We start from the raw sequence: 7,967 nt of genomic DNA, 5'->3' as shown, positions 1-7,967 counted from the left end.
ACAGGATGGGGGTAATATGTTCATGCATTCTGGTACCTGTAATGATACAGGCAGTGGCATTTTGAATGATTTCCATAGATTTCAAAGCATAAGCCAGAAGTAGAACACACAGGTGCAGTAATCAAAACTGAAAAGAATGATGTGGAAATCATTTGCATTGAGAAATAGCCATAAGTGACGTAGCATACATATGTGACGGCCCTTTGGGATTCCTGAACAGCTCCTCCACTGAGGTTTCTGGAATGGCAGCCCCCTCTGCTGCTTATAAAAGCAGGCTGCAGCAATTCACAGTGTGGCATTTTGGTTAAGAGTTAGAGAGGGCAGGAGTGTTTTTCCTTGAGTTGTTTCCCTCTTGGGTACTGGGTTACAGAGCCTGGGCCAATACCCTAGTGGGAAGGGGATCAGTGCCTGTCTAGGTGCTGGTTCTGTTTTGGATGATTTTGCCTTTTGGGGTTTTCTTCTATGAGAGCTCTGGTGCCCCTGGCTATAAGCAGTTGGGAGTCTCCACCAGCTAGGTTAGATCAGGAGGTAGGGAAGATTCCAAATGAGAACCCGCTGCAGGAGGATTCCAGATTTTCTACCTTTGTGTGAAGATTTTTTTCTGAGTTCCCAGGATGAAATTTGTGGCCACCCTTCCTGCCTGAAGAGGGAATATCTGTAGAGAGCTGCTATGTTCCCTGCTACTGCACTTTCCTAAGAACAATCTCATTGAGATAACTGAAGATGAGAACTGTAAGACCTAAATTTCTATTCTGAGGACACCCAATGGAGTCTTCACCCTAGGAGAGAGGCACTTAGGGGAGACTGTGCAGAGACTGCGCTTCTTTTGCCAATCAGTATTTTTGGAAGGGGGTTTTCCATCCTACCCCAAGGATGATCTTCCTGACTGAGAACCTTGCTTGTCTAATCCATGGAGGGTGAGGGTTTCCTTGCCTGATTCTGATATACACTTGCACAGATAAACTGGAGAACTGTACATCTGAACTGTTTCAAGCCAAGAACTCATGTGAGCAGTTCCAATCTGCTATTTAAGAACTCTGACAGTAAAGATTTAATTCCAGACGTTCCATTTGAACCTTCAGAGTCTTCTGTGGCGTGGCACATCACATCTGTTGAAGTAAATAGAGACCTGTAACACCCCCAGGGCAATACATCTGAGAGTGCGCCCAGCCATCTTGGGCCTTGGAGGATTTAGCCCTCCCCCTATTGGAAAAAGATCCCTGTCCCGGGGCCCCTGGACTCTGTCAGAGTAGGAGAAAGTTAAAGGATTGGCTCCAGGATCCTCCTGTGCTTCTGTCCTCCTGGCCCCTAAACCGGAGAGAGAGTTACACATGACTTGGCAAAGGACGACCAAACTACTGATTTAATATAAGGTCACATTGAGATAAAGGGCTAATAATACCTAAATTACAGACCTGGTTGATTATCCTAATTTGATGAGCATCGAATATATACATGGAGAGGATGTTATCTGGAGGTAGGCGAGAAAGGATAATAACCTCTGTTTTCTCAATATTGAGTGATAATCTGATATGATGTAGCCAAGAACATATTCTTGAAAGGCCAAGTGATAAAAATTAGGATAATTAACAACTGTGTGAATTTTAATGAAAAGAAAAACTGAATATCAACCACACCAAGGGCCTTATTTTCTAAGGCTTACGCTAACAGCGCAAGCCTGCGATAGCTAGCGAAGGTATTGCACGCCTGCGCTACCTACACCGGGGCGGGAGTCGGCCCGGAAGAGGAGGAGTCGGGGCATCACCGAGGCCGACTATGCGAGGACGGCGCGGACAGTGAAAAGGTAAGGGCCTTTTCGCTGCCTTTTTCGCGCCCAATAACTACACATTTTATGGTGTAGTTATTCGGCGCAACGCCGGCAGCGCAGGACTGCCGCCCCCACCCCCTGTGACCACTGGATTTTCTAAGTTCTGCGAACTTAGAAAATCCAGCCCAAAGTTTATAATGTAGCCCAAGGCTAGCTAGAAGATGGCAGAGTGGAATGAGATATATCTGAACAAAGCCTCTGAAAGAGCTGAGCCCTGTGGGGGGCACCTGACTAAATGGGAAACCATGATGAAGCTTCATTGTTTATTCAAACCTGTTGGGAATACCTCGTGAGATAAGATCTAAACCAGGCTAAGACGGACCTGGCCATTGCTAAGGAAGAGACAGTGCAATAGAAAATCCTGGTTTATTGTATCAAAAGCTGAAGAGATATCAAGAAATATGAGCAATTAGATTGAATCCTTATATAGTAGGAACTTCAGGCAAGATTTTCAGAGAAAAAACAAGTCCTTCAATAAATTTAAATTGTATGGTTATCTAGTTTTTGGAGTTTTGTTTTGTTTTTTTATCTGAAAGCCTGGTACCAACCCTTGGAACATGAGTTTCATTTTGTACAGCAGTTCCTTATCTTTAGGGGTCAATTAGTCTATAAGCTATCATGCTGTTATTCCCATCTGTGTATGTCTGGGCCCTTTGCCCTATCTCTAATTCCAAGGTCTGTGATTAAAAAACATCTGCCACTTAGCCTTAAAGCAGGAACCTCAGTAGTATAATCACAGGCCCTGTGTTTGGAAAAGTCCTTCTGCATATTCACTTCCAGAATTAATTCTCAGCAGTCAGAATGTTTAACTGGGCCTGTACTGGGCAGTTCTTGTGAACTTGCATTAACGAGGAGTAGTGATACATTGAACATGTAAGAATTTTGAGTTGTATAAACAAGACAGTAAAGATAATTTTCACCAATCCATTTTTGTTGTATATTTATGGAGAGAAAGAAGTTTTGTTGTTAGACAATCTTCATACATAATTTTAAAAGCCGTGTGCTGTTTTCATGCCACAATTTTAAAAAACAAAAAAAACGAGGGGTTTTTCATATAAAGTAAGGACCTATGATTATACCATTGAGGTTAGTGTTATCAAGCTATGCAAAAGTGCCTTAAGATATGGTGGTCTTTTTAAACAATAGAGAAAAGTTTTGTTAGCAGGTATTTTTAATCACTAGTGTATATGTGTTATCCAGCAGTGGTGATTTAGACTTTTTTGTGATTCCAGGATCTGTGCCATCCTGTCTTGCAGCTGCATTATCTACAGCCAAACACAGGGAGGGGTCATTTTCAGTAGTGTGCATAACTCAGCATATACAGGCATGGAGGTGCTCCTAAAGTTATATGTACATAAATAGAACTATGTACAAAAGAAAGGACAAGATAATGCAAATAAACTAATGTTAAAGAAAATACATTTAATTTATTCCAAAATAGAAATATTCTCTAAACAATTCATTTATTATACATTTAATTTATTGATTAAATAATTCACAATATAGCAATATTGATTTACTCAACAATTAAAAACTCAAATATCCATCCATCACATTCGTACACCCAATACCAATCACTAACAGAATTTAAAAACATAGAAAAAAAAAACATCACTTCCTTTTTACATAAGAGCATGAAAAGCTCATTAACCACTTATGCAGATTCAAAGCATCACTACCTTTTTACAAGAAGCATAGAAGACTCTATAGCCACTTATACAAATGATATCATATCATGTTATAGTGACATTATTAATTTATCTAGACTACCTAAATCTCTCCAACATTTTGAATTAACTTATAGAAATAGACAAGACCAATGATCCTATTTAAGATGCATAACAAAAAGGTTTCATTAGCAATAAAAGCACCATACAACAAATTGCAGGAAGGAAAAGATATTTCAATTCAAATGACTCAAATTCATTCATATACAAAAGGACATCAATCAAGAACTCCAATTTCCATGCCAATTATCCAGATCTTCTTCACTCAATTTGTAATAATTTTTAATAAATGTAAATATATATATTTATATATACAAAACCGCAATCAGCAAGCTTGACAATGTGGCCTTCTTTCACTCAAAAGGCCATTCAAACAACACAATCATTTGCGATATCAGTCTTCAATTTTTGTAGATTTTTTTGTTTTTGCATTTAAAATCGGGCGGTTTTTAAAAGCCCTGCTCGCGTAAATCCGCCCAGATTTACGTGAGCAGGGCCCTCGCACGCCGGCGTGCCTATTTTGCATAGGCCGCCGGCGCGTGCAGAGCCCTGGGACGCACGTAAGTCCCGGGGTTTTTTGAGGGGGCGTGTCGGGGCGGGGCCCCGAGTGACGCGGCATTTCGGGGAGCCAGGACGCGGTGTTTCGGGGGTGGGACCGTGGGCATGGCGCCAGCCCGGGGGCATGGTCAAGGCCTCCGGACCAGCCCCTGGGTTGGAGGACGGCGCACCAGCAGTCCGCTGGTGCGCGTAGATTTACGTCTGCTTCTCGCAGGCGTAAATCTAGGGACAAAGGTAAGGGGGGGTTTAGATAGGGCCGGAGGGGTGGGTTTAGGGAGGGGAAGGTGAGGGGAAGGTGAGGGGAGGGCAAAAGAAAGTTCCCTCCGAGGCCGCTCTGATTTCGGAGCGGCCTCGGAGGGAACGGAGGCAGGCTGCGCGGCTCGGCGCGCGCAGGCTGCCCAAAATCGGCAGCCTTGCGCGCGCCCGATCCAGGATTTTAGAGGCTATGCGTGTATCTTATAAATCCAGCGTACTTTTTGTTTGCGCCTGCTGCGCAAACAAAAGTACGCGATCGCGCTTTTTAAAAAAATCTACCCCAATAAGTGTAACTTCACAATGAAATGAAAATGAAACGTGGCTCTCCAAAAATTGGGACTGATACCGCAAATGATTGAGTTGTCCAGACAGCCTTTTGAGTGAAATAAGGCACGTTGTCAGGCTTGCTGATGTGGTTTTATACATATAAATGTATATATTTACATTTATTAAAAATTATACAAATTGAGTGAAGAAGGTCTGGATGATTGGCATGGAAACTAGAGTTTTGGATGATTTCCTTTTGTATATGATTCATTTTGTATGGGAATCTTTTCAGCTCTTTTTGTCCGATGTGTCAAATTCATTCATGCCATAATAAATAGAGGATGAAATGTGTTATACTCCTAAGGTAGATGATGGGGTGTTGTCAATAATAGATCATCTGAAATCATAATGCAGACTCCATCTGTGAAATATTGTATTTCTAAACCCTGAGCAATAATGTGTCATTTATCCCAACACTAACGTTTTGGCACAAACATGCCTTCTTCAGTGGAAGGATATAACAAACATACCCCTAGATTCATCAAAATGTATTAACGCATTGATAACACCCATGATAAGAAAAAGGGGCATGTTTAGGGAAATTTTAAAATTACTGCACCACCCGATAACATACCGCTTTGCATCGGTAGTATTGCATAGTGTGGTAAACTTATCGCACCCTGCAATAATCCCTTTTTTCGTATCTTGCGCTGAGCATGAAAGAGATAGAGAGAGCGCCTATCCACAAGGCCCTCATAGTAGTGAAGTATTTATATCTCTATAGGAGAGTCATTGTTGGTGGTTTAGGGTTTAGGGACCAGTTTCTCATGCAGAGTGAGATATACGAAGAGCACAGTACACCTCGGTGAAGATTTGACTTCATTTGGAGTGAGGAAAGGCTCACAAAGATGCAGTTTCTACTATGTTCTCTCACCCTAGCTTGATGGACTCTATAACAGGGTACGATCAAGTTTTTGAAAACTCACACATGTATATTTAGTATTCTTAGCTAAGTCTATAGTCTTCTGCTTGTATGGCTTTATCATATTGATACAAATTATTAATTCAGTCTTCAGTTCAGAGGGGTTGTATAGGCTACAAGAAAAATACTGTAATAACATTTTGCTTATGTATAGCAGACAAAAAAAATTGTCTCAAAATCCGCATGTAGATTTTTAAACATTCTAATGTTTAACCTTGTTATGGAGTAGCAGTTAACTACCACTGAGGCCATAAAAAGATTTATAGATCTTCGAGCTGGCTTCACTTTCATTCAGAGTCTTTAGCGCTTTCTCTCTCACCTCATGTCAGGTTTCTTTGCTGGATGTTTCTCCTTCAAGGCCCTGAGCAGCTGGCGGGACACTCGCTCGTTTACCTGGGGAGATATACCTTCTTTTGCCACTGCAAGGGATGTGAGTGCCAAATAAACCATGCAGGAGACTCCAATGGAGTATCCAAAATTAAACTTTACTGTTGGTGTCTTGGTTAAGTCAATGGCACAGTTCATCATATCAATTCTTTTTTCAAGGCGGTCTTTAGAGTTCTCATTCTCTATAATGTACAAAGGGCAAAGGACTCCCACTCACCCTCCAGGGCTTGGATGAATCAGGCTTCCAAATGGACAGGGCTACTCTTGCTTGGGCAGAAAGTCCCCTCCACATTAGTCAAGAAAAAGGAGAAAGTTTTCTCTTTCCCCAGGGGCAAGGACTCCAAGTCAGGGTCCTCAGGCTTAGTTAAATTAGGATCTTACTCACAGTTCTTCAGATGTGTAGTCTCTCAAATCCTTCAATGGGAAAGGATCCACTCAGGAACCCACAGCTCTCTCTTGTTCCTCTTTCAGGGTAGGAAGGGGGCAGCAAAATGTTTCCTGCCAGATCTTTTAACCATAAAGTCTTTTCCCAAAACTTGAGTCCAAAAACCACAGAAGGGCCTTGCGGTGAGTCACCACCATACCTCTTTCCTCCAGGAGGGTTCAGAGGGGCAGCTCTTCCCTATCCTGCACCCGCCCCCCCTGGGAAATGTTTTCCCTTGACCTCTCTCCAGACAGCACCCAGGGGTTTCACAAGGCTTCTCTAAAAGAACCAATCTTTGAAAAGTCCCAAATCAACCCAAGATGCAAACCCTACCAGCTCGTGAGTGGACCGAAAAAGCAGCTCCCCAACTTCTTTCAAGAATAGCAGGCTGGAGTGCCTGAGCCCCAAAGACAGGTCCAAAAATCCAAACATAGGTAAAAATGCCAACACCTCCTCTAACTTCCAAAATGAGGCTGCACTGCTGCAAGCGCTCAGGAGAGAGCTGCTTTTATTACCTCACAAGAGGACATCCCAGCATTCATCCAGCGGCCCCCGCCGGCAGCGAATGAATGCCCGTGCGATTTCGGCGCTCAAGGCAGTCACATGACGTGACGTCACGCCTTGAGCGCCGAAATCGCACGGGCATTCATTTGCTGCCGGCGGGGGCCGTGCATTCATCCAGGCAGAGGGAGCCGGCGACGAAAGCGGCCTCCGGCTCCCTCTGCCTGGATGAATGCACGGCCCCCGCCGGCAGCGAATGAATGCCCATGCGATTTCGGCGCTCAAGGCAGTCACATGACGTGACGTCACGCCTTGAGCGCCGAAATCGCACGGGCATTCATTTGCTGCCGGGGGGGCCGTGCATTCATCCAGGCAGAGGGAGCCGGAGGCCGCTTTCGCCGCCGGCTCCCTCTGCCTGGATGAATGCACGCCCACCCGGCCGCCTTGAGCGCCGAAATCGGGAGGAGAGGAGAAGGGAGAAGGGACTATCGTAGCAGGCCCGAGCCTTGCTACTTTTTCAGTTTTGTGGGTTTTTTTTTTTGCTTCGGGAGGAGGAGACAGGACTGGGGCTGCACCGGAGACCGGACGGGGCCAGGGCAGGTGAGCGGGGGCTGGGGGATAGTTTGCCGAGCATGGGGGGACATAACTGTCCACTTCCTGGTACCTGTCATTTCAAATGTCATTTGAAGTGACATTTGAAATGACAGATACCAGCGCGGCCGTGAAGTGTTAGGCCCATGAACCCAGGATACTGTATAGGCGCTCTATACAGTAAAATGGGTTGCGCGGGCCTAACGCTTGCCTAAGGCTTCGCAGCCGCGGCATGCATTTGCATGCAATTAGAAGAGAGTATAGAGCGGTAGGTGAAGAGAATTGTGCGTGCTGGGAAAGAGGGTGCGCCTGACACTGCCGCACTGTTTCTACCGCGGCCTTAGAGTATCGACACGTAAGTTTGGACTGGCTATTGAGCAGGTCTAACTTATCCGACCAGCATAGGCGGATAAGTCCGAATATCGATACTTATCTGGCTATTCTCTG

Source organism: Rhinatrema bivittatum, chromosome 2, assembly GCF_901001135.1.
Source record: "Rhinatrema bivittatum chromosome 2, aRhiBiv1.1, whole genome shotgun sequence".
NCBI lineage: Eukaryota > Metazoa > Chordata > Amphibia > Gymnophiona > Rhinatrematidae > Rhinatrema > Rhinatrema bivittatum.
This window is presented reverse-complemented; position numbering follows the sequence as displayed.